The 12,426-nt window shown below is 41.9% G+C and overlaps 1 protein-coding gene across 1 annotated transcript in view; it reads left to right on the forward strand.

Moving 5' to 3' along the window:
• Positions 1-798: 798 nt before the first annotated feature.
• The window catches only part of cdk18 (cyclin dependent kinase 18), a 43,172-nt gene continuing 31,544 nt past the window's right edge, over positions 799-12,426 (forward strand). Inside the window, exon 1 of the mRNA XM_034586580.1 lies at positions 799-943. The gene's annotated coding sequence lies outside the window, so the exon portion shown is untranslated. The remainder of the gene's footprint in view (positions 944-12,426) is intronic.

The following is a 12,426-nucleotide window of genomic DNA, read 5'->3' on the forward strand; positions in this document are numbered from 1 at the left end:
TTACAGTACATGCTATGAAACACATTTTAAGTGCACTTAAATTCCAGGATATTTAGAGCATACTTTTTTCGAAGACACACAACTCCTTGTGTATTTCACACTGTCAGTAGCCCATCTGTTTATTAATGGTCAAATTGTTGTACTTAATTAGTGTTGATGGAATAACAAACAGGAACACTCATATCGCACCAGGTATAAATACACAGCTAGTGGAGAAATGCTGCACAGCTAATTAAAGGAAACACACACACACACACACACACACACACACACACACACACACACACACACACACACACACACACACACACACACACACAAGTACGCACATACAAGTGAAAAGTATTGTTTTCACCACAAAAAACAGTGGCACTTGAACAGGGCACATGCCCCTTACACATGCAAGAAAAAAAGCACAAACCCACATTAACACACATGCAGGCTTCACACATGCATGCACTCACATGGTTACATCTGCACATGCAGAGTCACAAGGGCTTAAGATGCACAAATGCACACACACAAACAAATGATTTTAGACTCATACACACAAAAACAGTACATAAATTCTTTCACATACACAAATGTACACACATGCCTCCATAGCTCATGCTGGTGTGTGACTGTCAACACCAGAGGCTGACTGAGGAGGAGGAGGTGGAGGAGGACGCAGAGGAGGAGGCTCGCGTTATGCTGCGTGGTGATTGGCTGTTGCCATACCAACGAGGGAGGGCCAAAGTCGGAGACTGGTGGGGGTGGAGCTGCAGGCTGATTATAAAAGCCTTCAGAGCAGCACTCTCTCCTCTCCTGAGCTGTCTCCACAGTGCCTCTGACTCTCTATCTAGTCTTTCCAGTTATCTGGCCAGTGAGGTGGCTCGCAGTGCTCGGCGTGGTGGACGGAGGGAGCGTGGAAGCGTGAGCTGTCAGAAGGACTTGTGGACAGGTTGGTCCATTTCCCACATCTCCCTGCTGAGCCGTCTTTCCATCACTGTGATAGAGCTGCCTGCATCTTGTGGATTAATGTGTGTGTGTGAGTGACACCTGGGAAGGCAAGGTAGCACAGAGGCAGGAGTCTGCTCCCCGGCCGCATCTCCTCCTCATCCAGCCCTCCTGTGTGTGTGTGTGTGTGTGTGGATGACCTCTGCTCCTCTGTAAGTAGCTCTGCTGCAGCCACGTCCATTCACATTTTTCATTAAGTCATATCAACCTCACAGCATGGGTCAGGGGTCAGGGGGGGAAGAGAGAGGGAGAAGTCTGTGTTGCTGTACAGTGGAAGAGATTTGTTCATCATTTCTGTCTCAGGATTCCTCATTAGCTCACTGGCCATCTCTCGGAGTCGTCCTGTGCTCCACTGGGGTCTGCTAATTGGCCACATTATTTGTTACTCCCTTCTGAGGTTCAACTAATGGTGATCTTTATGTGATAGAGAGTATATGACGATTCAAATGATCATATTGCTGTAAACTGCAGAATGAAATTGAGAAAGGACGTGTAATAGTATTTCCCCACTGTGACAAGACCGGCCATTACATAATGTACCGTAAGTACAACAGGTACTGATGTGAGGAAAGATGAGACGACATGATATGAAAAGTTCAAAATGTCCAGAACGGTTGCTTCTGTTTTCTGATCACCAATTCAATAAGAACACGGGGACATGTGAAACCCCCGCTCGCACTCACTCGCTCACTCACCCACCTCTCTGCTCTCTGGTCCGGCTCATGTATTAGTACTCACATGTAAACTGACACTGGAATAGTAGTAATGCAGGAAGGGCCACTCAAATACACACAAGTCCATCCAAAGCACACACAGTACTGTTTACCTATAAGGGCCTCCCGGTGTAATTGGATGTCTGGTCTGATGCGCGTGTGTGTGTGCGTGTGTGTGTGCGTGTGTGTGTGTGTGTGTGTGTGTGTGTGTGTGTGTGTGTGTGTGTGCGTACACAAACCTGGTTCCCTTTTCCATATCACTGTCATGTGTTGATGAATAATGCAGAGATTAGGCTGCTGTAGTGGTAGCACAAATATATGTGAGTGTGAAGTTGGACTTTTGTTAAAAGGTTTGCCTTTACAAAATCAAAACACTGGAATGAAGATTGAATGGTATTGAATGGATTGAATGAACAGTGTTGTTCGTTTGTGTTGCAGACAATGTTAGCATGCTTTGCTAACTAGTTGACGGTCTAAATTAGTATGCTATCTGCTATCATGCCCAAAGCCATGAGTACCAAATCATTTGGTAAAGGTCCAGTGTGTAAAGGCTTTACGGTCATCTGTCGGCAGAATACAATTTTTTAATTTATTATTTTGGAATGAGACGTTTATACGTACATCTGGAGTGATTCTCTTCCATGGAGTCCATCATGTTTCTACAGAAGCCCAGAGCAGACAAAACAAACACTGGCTTAAAATGATTTTACACTCTTGTAAGTGAGGGTAAGGTGAAGGACATTCATGTAGTTGTTATCTGCAACCTCACCACCAGATGCAACTAAATTAAAGAGTTGCTAATCTTAGCAGTTTGACCTCAGACTCAAAACATGACTTGTACTCTAGATTGTATTTTTCTACAGTCAACACCCAAACAGGGCTATATTAGGAAAATGACTTTCTACTACAAATGTTATCGCTCTAGTGTGTAATACAAAAACAATGCTGCTCCTTTGTTTCTGTGTCTTGTATATGGATCATCAGCTGGTGAGGTGCTTTACATGTTTTCCTGGGCCATGTAGCTTTGGGTTTAGTATTTTAGCATGTAGCATTTAGCATTAACCCATTTAAGTGCTTATTCTAACGATTCTTGTTTGTTTTAAAGTCAGCTGGTTATTTTCAACTACTTAGTTAACCTTTTTTTTAGCTAGATAGCTAAATCATCTGCTGGGGTCAAATACAGCTGGAAAAAGAAATGGCAAATAACACAATATGGCAAAGCTGCTTTTAAATACCTCTGTCCGACACATTGTGTCCAAAAAGAAGGAAATTCTTTTGGACATTCCTTCTGCCGCCATTCATATCTAATAACCAAATACACGCTGTGCGCAAATGAAGGTAGCGCACAATGTTGACAATGTAAAAAATTAGGAGATAAATCAAGTAAAATGAAGACAAGATAATAAAATTAGTGCATTTAAGATAGTTCAGTCAGGAACACTTTGTCATGATTTAACCATTTATTGCACAAATGGGAATACAGTTACTCCAGGCGCAGATGGCTCCATTCTTTGGATGTTCCCTGGATTAGCCACGCAACATGCTAAGATTAAACAGGGAACATGTGAAAAAAAAAAAAACTGGTGGGCGTAAGCAGGCAAGATACGTTCTTTCAAGATGAATATCGTTTTACCGAGACCATGTTGGCCTTGGTGCTAAAAGGTGGAGGCTGGGGTGGTGGAGTAGCCCTTATGACGCTGAGCACACGACTCTGTGTCCTGAATGAAATAACGCGATGCTTCATTAGTTACTGGGACAGGCAGCTTGATAAATACAAGTGTGATGACTTTATGTAATAACCTACGTTCATTCAAAACAAGATGATGGAATATACAAAAATGTCACTAATTGTTTCTTTCGTACGGTCCTTTTTCACATTCTGTCCATCTTTGATAGCTTTGCCTCTTTTTGTCAAATCAGTCATAACAAGTAACGCTAGCACAGTCAGCAGAGTCTCTGTATACCTGCCTGTCATGATAATAGTACCATTTTGAACAGTTTCCTCTTTGCCTCTGAAAATGTTACAGTAATTCAGTGTCCATACTAGCAACATGTTTTGCCTTAGCATGCTGCAGCTGAGGCACAATAGTAATGTTTACATAAGCAGCTTATTACAGAGTCCCTGATTTATCACACAGCCCCGGGCCCACTCAGCCATGGCAATGTGAAGATAGAGCCAAGCATATTCAACAATAGCCCTGTCACCGGCGCTAAACACCACTCACAGATGAACAAACACGTTCAACCATTTGGTCAAACACACTAATTGGAAGGCGTTTCACGTTTCAGCAGCCGATCAACTGGCCACTGACATGAAACATTGAGAGGTTAAATTCTTCAACAGGCAAGCATCTTTTGTAAAAAAGAACCCGTCATGTCCATAAAGTGTTCTAGTGCTGGAGCCTGTTACCGAAACAGCACAAAGATCACTTCCATTAGATACGTAGGCTCTGCCATTGCTTTAGTGTCAAAGACATTATAGAGCGGCTACGTGAGCCAATGTAGTTATTTGGATATGGCAGAATTTCTAGATGAAGTCGTCCTCCTCTTGCAATTTTGAGAAAACAACGTACAAAATTGTCAGTTGTATAAGGTTCGGTGTGTTTTCATTGTGATGTTGTTGCCTTCAGCTCTTTACTAACAGCAGAAAAATATTTGAATGTTCATTGGTTAGTATTTTGCCATCAGTCCGTACAGAGTTGAATAAACTGTGATGCCCCAGTACAGTACACACTGATAAATTAGTAACCACAGCAGCTGCTTGTTAACATGCACACAACACACCCAAAATAACACACTAGCACACATCCTGATAGGTAACAGTAAATAAAATTGTGGATGATCGCTCCTTCGCATGACTGTAATTAATAAGATCAATAATTTCATTCGGTCTGAATGAAATGATTGGCAGCCATACCTGTCAGTCACTAACTGATCTGCCTGCCTGGGTGCACCACGCCTTAGCTCGCACCACACACGACTGGAAACTTCACAAAGGCGGACAGACATACAGCACTGAAGCAGAGATGATAGCCAGGAGTCAGCGAGCGAGTCACAGAAAAGTCGGCTTCTATCAGTTAGATGTGCACATTCATGTGTTTTGGAGGTGTAGCATTGACAAGAGAGCTGATGGGTTGGATTTATCAGATACATGTTAAATGTGAAGGATACGTGATTAGTGTAACCTGCTCTTGCTAGCTTTATCACGACTACCAACCCTAGCTTTAAAGATTGTTTTCTTGTTTATATTCAGTGTTCCTCACCAAACCGACCTTCTGAACAAACTTCCTTTCTCTTAAAAATAGGCAAAACCCCTCTTTAATAGTGCATTATTAACACGGATGTTTGCTGGCTCTCAGCCTGCTGATTCTTTGCACCTGACAGTAGACTGTAACACTTCTTTGCACTTTACCAAGGATAGCCATTGATCAGTGAAACAGTGGCAGGAAAATGCACCACGTTATAAACACGAGGATGCTTGGAATAGACTAAAAATGGGCTCGTACTAATATGGTCTTAGCATGGTGCTTGAGGTGGTATCTTCGTAGTCCTTTGAGAAAGCATAATTTAAATATATAACAACATTGCCAAATATCAAATGTCCACTTACTTGGTTTCAGAGCCTTCAACCTTATCTCACATACTACATTTAGAGATTGGAACATCTTTCTCCATGCAGAACTCATAGAGACATAGTATAGCAGAAGAAGTCACAACTGATGCATTCACTATATGACATAGTCAGGTTTCAGCTACAGCACCAGAAAATGGTCAAATTATGTCTTTGTGTGGAAGAGCATCAGCAGCACGCTCCTTCCTGTGCCACTGCTGCTGCCAGGGTCACATTTTTGAACGGAAATAAAATGTTTTTCCTCACTCTCATCCTATACGCTTCGAAAGATTCTCATATGTGGGTGGGTGGTACATTCATAGCCAAGCTATCAAGCTTTTTTAAAATTATCCACACTATCTTAGGCAGCCAATGCTTCATATACTGTAGCATTTTGCAGCCGGCAGGGAACACTGGACCCAAATGTTGTGACAAGCCCTGCCTGGCAGAGCGAAGCTGTATGATGACACCCTGAAGCCCAGGATTTGTTTGTCTGGGCAGGAGGGTGGCCAGCATGCTCACATTTAACTGCCACGCTCAGTGGTGTTTAGGCGCTTTGAATAATTGCTGGCTTCGTTCTCCCCAGTTGTTAGTCAAGTGCTGTAGCTGTGATGGGTTATTATAGACGCCGGCTCGCACACTAACACAGGCAGTACCCACCTTGGGACTTGTATGTGTTTGCTGTGTGTGAGCTGTGTGACGTAAGCTCTGAGTCGGTGCATCTCCTGTCAGGAGTGCGGCCATGAGCCAAAACCTGAGGGAAAAGTCCCAACACATCAGAATAATCCAACATAATGTGATGTGACGAGATCTGACCGATGTAAAGGTATAAAACACAAATGCATTGTTATGCCATTAAACTTAAAAATAAATCATGTGCAACTAATTTAATGGTCATGGTTTGTTTTGTTTAGTGGAAAAGGACATGGTTAACTAGACATACATGTGCAGAGTCAGCCAGTTAGTCTACATCACTGGACTCTTTTCTTTCTTAAAAGAACATTGAGTTGCTGTTAATCTTTGTTTTGATGATCAACTCCTAACCCAATGCCAGTAAAGTATCTGTTTTCTTTTCCCCGGTGTGTCATGTATGACTTCACAAACGCTGTGGCTTAAAGCGTGAGCGGGTCGTCCTCTAACCAGGAGCTCAGCAGTTCGATCCCAGTCTTCCCACACAAGTGTCCCTGTGCAAGATACTGAACCCCAAATTGCCCCTGATGGGTTTGCTGTTCTCATGGAAAAAGTGATGTCCATAGATGCACTGTAGGAATGGGTGTGTGAATGGGTGAATGGCAAAGAAAAATGCTCTGTAATGCACTTTGAGTGTTCATCAAAACTAGAAAAGCGCTATATAAATATAGGCCATATACAAATGTACCAAAGACAGGCGCTCTCTCACCTTGCTGTCTTGCCAAATTAACACGTTCACCTGGGTGTCATGTTTTCATCACTGCCGATCAAAGCCAGAGCTGATAAAGACCTGTTATTTGATGCAGAAGTATATGCTGATTATATCCATTCACATGACAGATGTCAGTGGATGTTAATGAATGTTTGTCCCCTTTTAGTGATTTCAATCACTGATTTATTACAATTGAAAATACCGTTGAAGACTGACGGATTGTACACAGCCATATTCATATGCTATTCTATAATTATCATCCAGATGTGTCTCCTCCACAGCGTGGGAGACAGCCTGAGGTTAACACATTGCATGGAGGCCACTAAAGCACCAACATGGCTGCTGCAATAGGTGGCAGGGTGTTAGCAGGTGGTGTTATCATCAAGAGTAGCACACACACGGTCTGCCTGGTAAGCCCAATACATGCCCTTGGTAAGTCTACTAACATTGACACTAATAGCATTCAGAGTTTGCAGGGAGGGAAGTGAAAATGACACCTCATTAAGATGTGGTTTCTTGCAGCTTTTTGTAAGCTGCAGTATAGAAAGCTCTGGCTCCCTGTCAGCAGGTAGTCTCTCAGTCCAATTCTACACTGTGCCCTTTTGGTCTTGCGCCAGTAATTTCATGTTTTCCGTCACAACAAACAGACGTCCATTAGACTGAGCCTGTCTGAGGATGATAAATGTGTGTGTCATTGCTATCTCCTCCACAGAAAAAAAATATCCCTCCTCTTTCTCTTGTCAGTTCCTGACTCTTCCTCTTTTGTTTCTCTGTTTCTTTCTTCCCTCACTTTACACAAGAACCTTTTTCCTCCACTCCAACCCTTCTTTTCCATGTTCCTAGAGTTAATTTCAAAAATAGTCAGCAGAGACCTAGTCGGGCCTCACATTAACACATCTTAACATCAGCTCCATGGTGACCCTCAGACATCATCATTTAGTTCATGCATGTCACATGTACACAGGCGGTTGGTGCAGTGTCAGGAGTTATGCGGACATTGTACTGGACTGTTGGGCCATTTTGTGGAAAAGAAGTAGCTGAGGCACAAGGCAAATCTTCTGATTTACTGGTGAGTCTACAGTGCAACCCCTCACCTATCGTCACAACCTTGGGTTAGTGACCGAAAGAACAAGGTCGTGAATACAAGAGGTCAAAATTAGGACTCTCCATGGTTGGCTGGGCTCAGCCTCAGATATAGGGTGAGGAGTTCAGATATCCGGAGGTCCTTCATGCTGAAAGGGGACAGTTACTGTGGTTGTTGTAGTTATTTATTTACTTGGTGATTTCTTTAAGCTTTTTTTTTGCTTGGGTGGTTGATAACACATTGTGCTGAGGTGTGACAAACTCAGAAAAGATATTATAAATTGCTTGACACTTTCTTTAATTACATAAAAGCCTTGTTCCTGCAGTTTACCTCAAGATTATTGGGAAAAAAGATACAACAATCAACATTGTGATAATCGTCCAGAGCAATAAAATTATCTTCATAGCATTATAAGCTAATTTGCATCCTTTTTATATCTGATTTACACGAATAAATCAAGTACATGACAATTTCTTAAAAATGGAAGTAAAAAAACTTTAAAATAAATTCCATAAATATTCAAATAATAATTATGTTTGTGGGCTGGCAGTTTTTTTAATGGGCTCCTTAGTGTCCCTAAACACTAATTTCAGTTAAACTAAAACAAATAATATAAAAGGTGATACGTTATCAAAACCGTGATTTTTGTTGTTTTTTGTCATTTAGAACTAGAAAGCGCATCATAAGTGTTACCAGTTAGACTAACTGTGGTTTTTTTTGTGTTATATTCTTAGTTATTATAAATTAAAACGGTATAAATGCCCAAACAAAACAGCCCTAATGACATGAGTGGCCTGTTGCACAAGCCGTGATAACCTGTGATACAACAGGCCAGTTGATGTTGACCCCAGTGGTGTTGTTATTCACTCACGGCCCCTGGATACACTAGGCCCTCTGTTCACACAGGGGCAGAGGGTGACATGTAGACGGCAACAGAAGGGAAGACAGAGGGCTTTATTGTTGCTGTCAATGCTACTGTCAGTTTTGCTTCTAGTGACGTCTTCTTTATGAGAGAAAACATCTATGAAGATGCGAGCTGGATGAGGCCCCAAGGACAATGTGGGATAAACAAAATAAAGAAAAAGACAAGTAAGTCAGTCAGAGAGATGGCAGGCGTGATATATAAACCATATAACAGAGCAAATAAGGGAGCGATTGTTGTCTAGTGAGACCCGAGTCCAAGAAAAGATGGGATGGGAGAAAACAAAAGGTCATTTTAGTGCAGCTTTAGCCCAGTGATAAAGACGACATGAGAATGTGACAATATATTTGTAACCACTCGCCTTGTGTAACATGTCATGAAGATGTCAAGCAACAGAACGCTAGATTTCTCCTACTGAATCACAGGCTCAAGGTTGCTTCACTATCTGTCCAGACCAAATTTTCTCTGAACTTTTCTTCTGCACGGAGAGATGTGTGGCAGAATTGATTACCCCTTTGGGGGTAGGACCACCGTTGGGTTGCTTCTATCTCCTAAAACAAGACTTAAGCCAAGTCTCCTACTCAGTAAAGAAGAAGAGTTTGCAGTTCGTCGATCCCAACTTCCCATCAAGTGAGACAGTGTTGTTTAAGGCAACAAGACTGTTGTTAGAGTGTCTCTCTTCAGGCTCTGTTTAAAGTTCATGTGGATACAATCTGACTGTGAGCTGGATGTGGAATCAACACAGATATGATCAGACTCAGCTAATTCTCTGGTTTCTTGGTTCTTCAGTTTGTACGAATAGTCCTCAAATAAAATACAGTAGAATAAACAAATGACTACTTTCAGAAGACTGATCAATATTTTTCTAAACCAATAACTGATGAAAATCACTTATGTATTAAGTGGAAGGTGTTGCTTGCAGTGACAGACAGAAGGATTATCACTACACTACCTGCCCAACATTAAACAGCTGACTTGGCTGCTAGCATGTGAACACACTGGAGCTTAAAGCAGCTATAAAAGCGATGGAGGAGACCAACATTTTGCTTAAAGTAAATTGACCACAGGACATTTATCAGGTGGCCAGACACAGGACTTCATGTGGCCAAACTAGCAGTTAATAGTTAACAGTTATTAGATATACATTTCATGTTCATCTAATCCTGTAAATACTGCTTTAAAGTTGTGAAACTTTATATCTGAAAACAGAGAAAATGATAATTTCACATCTGTAATAAAGGTGGTATAATTCAGAATTAGTCCAGATCGTAGACTGTTTGGTCAAGATACATGAGGTTTGCATTTTGCATTGGATTTCCCACTACACTGTTGTGTCTCCATTATACAGTGTGTGTCTTATTGTTGTAAGAACTTGGCTGGATAATGGCAGCTAAAATTAGATTAGCTGCATTACAGAATATACACAGCAGCTGTTTAACTAATTCTGTTTAAGCCACTGCGGTTTCTGTGAAGCAGCACTATCACCACCATTCATCTCTTTAGGGGAACATGTGTGTGTGTGTTGTCTGTGTGTACAAGCTTAGCTGTTTTTCAGTCCATATGAACTACTGGAGCAGACAGTGATGTAGCCCCAGGCCCAAGGTCAGTTTTGGAGCATATGACCAATCACACACACATACACAGATAACACAGGTCCGTGAAATGTTTATCAGCTCAATTTTCCATTAAAAAAAATTCTAAAAGTGTATTTTTTCTTGTTTCTGTTTGTAGACTGCCTGTGAAGGTGGGATGAAATCACATCTGATTGGCTAGCAGAGGCTGCTTCATCCAATCATAGCAGTGCACAGATCTCACTGTTGTTTTGAAGGGTCAGTCTTCACTTGACATGCACCATTAGTAGAGACACAAACTCTGAAGGAAGACTGGAAATATACAGCAATTTTCCTTTATTACTCAGGATAAAAAAGTTAAATATCAATCCTATGAAGGCAATGGTGGTATTGTTTGACAGTGTATCCTGCAGATGCAGCTGATTTGCAGATTGAAATAGATAACAAAGTCCGGTTGGTGGCAGTGAGACAATCACTGTAAAGTTGATTAGCTGAGAAGTCCCTGGCCTCCTGACTCACTACTGTGTGTACTTCGTGAAGTCACACAATACACTTTGCAATGGTGAACTATCCTTTTAGATTAGTATAATTATGTATATTATATATACATGGGAATACTTCTTAAGAACAACTAGTCAGAGCTGAAACCTGATGCTGTTCCTGGTCTCTCCCCCTCTCCTCTCCCTCCCCCTATGTCTCTCTCTCTTCTCTCTCCTCTTTTCCGAACATTATTTGTGTTGCATTTATTTCTAATGTTGATGCACTCCTGCTCTGTTCTGAAACTTGAACTCACTGATGCAGCCCCTCTTCTCTGGGTGTGCTTGCATAGTTAAAGTCAGACCATATCTGACATGTCTCATATGTTGCTGAAATGCTGAAAGTAATGGGAGCAGTGTTGCTGCTGTGCAGGACTTTAGTTTGATAAAAAGGTTATGTCAGGAAATCTTTTCTTATCACCAACACTGATGACTTAAGGTGATTATTATTAATTGGACTTCAGTTTCATACTGAAAGATAAGAGCCCAAATTAGAATTATACAAATAAAGTTTAAGTGTGTTTTCTTTCTTGTCCTCCCTGTGTATCTCTCGTCACAGATGATGTTTCTCCAAATGGCAGACAGTTCACCTTTCTCTCATTTATTTTTTGTGTTTATGCCCCCTCCATCCTGACCCTCTCAGAGATCACAGCTTGTGTTGGCAGACTGTGCGGAACAGGAAGCCGCCATACCAGAGTTCACTGGACAAACACGGCATACGGACGAAGCTGTGGTCCCCACTTTAGCTTGCTAATGGTCTGCCATTGACACTGTGCCAGAGCTACTTTTCCGTGGCCTCTCACTTCACGGTCATTCATTCATTCATTCATTCATTCCATTTCTACAAACTGGGTGAGAGCAAAAAATGAAAGAGAGCGTCAGAAATTATTTGCCTGAGGTTTTGAATCTGAGCGTGCGCATGTGTGCACTCATCCCCCAGCGTGAGTCACACTTGTGTATCTCCATGCCTTTTGCTGTATGCCTCATAGGTGGATGTTGCAATGTGTGTCATATTCTCTGAGGGCTGTGTCCACTGACCTGTAGAAAATCTTGAAGCCCATCTATACAAGCCCTGCATCCTTCCCATCAGCTGGCCGACTCTACATGAGTATGCATCAGGGGAGTTGTGCATTTTAATTTAGGGACATGAGACCAATGACATATGGCTTTTTGCTGAATCCAACTAAATCCTTGTCAACCCCACTGATGCAACTATCACTGAGCTGCTCCAGCGGATTGTCACTGGCCAAAAGGACAATATTTTGTTTGCACTGGGCAGGTCATGTTTTTACAGTGATGACCTTTGAGGGGATGGCGACTCAGGAAAAATGGAGGAAGCCAGCTTATTAGCAATTGCTCCATCCACCTTTGTTTGAAGGTATGCGATGCAGAATTTACCTAAAAACATGGACTCATACTCAAGTAACTTCATTATTATGTTGATTTTCTGTGTTCAGGATGTTTCTTGCATCCTTTCGATGGAGGCTGTGTAGCCCCCCAGTCAGAACGTGACTGCATTCACACAGGCGGTGTACCAAAATAAAAAAAATATCCATCCAACCTGGGCAGGAGCCAATCAAAATATACAT

This window comes from Hippoglossus hippoglossus, chromosome 5 (assembly GCF_009819705.1).
Source record: "Hippoglossus hippoglossus isolate fHipHip1 chromosome 5, fHipHip1.pri, whole genome shotgun sequence".
Lineage (NCBI taxonomy): Eukaryota > Metazoa > Chordata > Actinopteri > Pleuronectiformes > Pleuronectidae > Hippoglossus > Hippoglossus hippoglossus.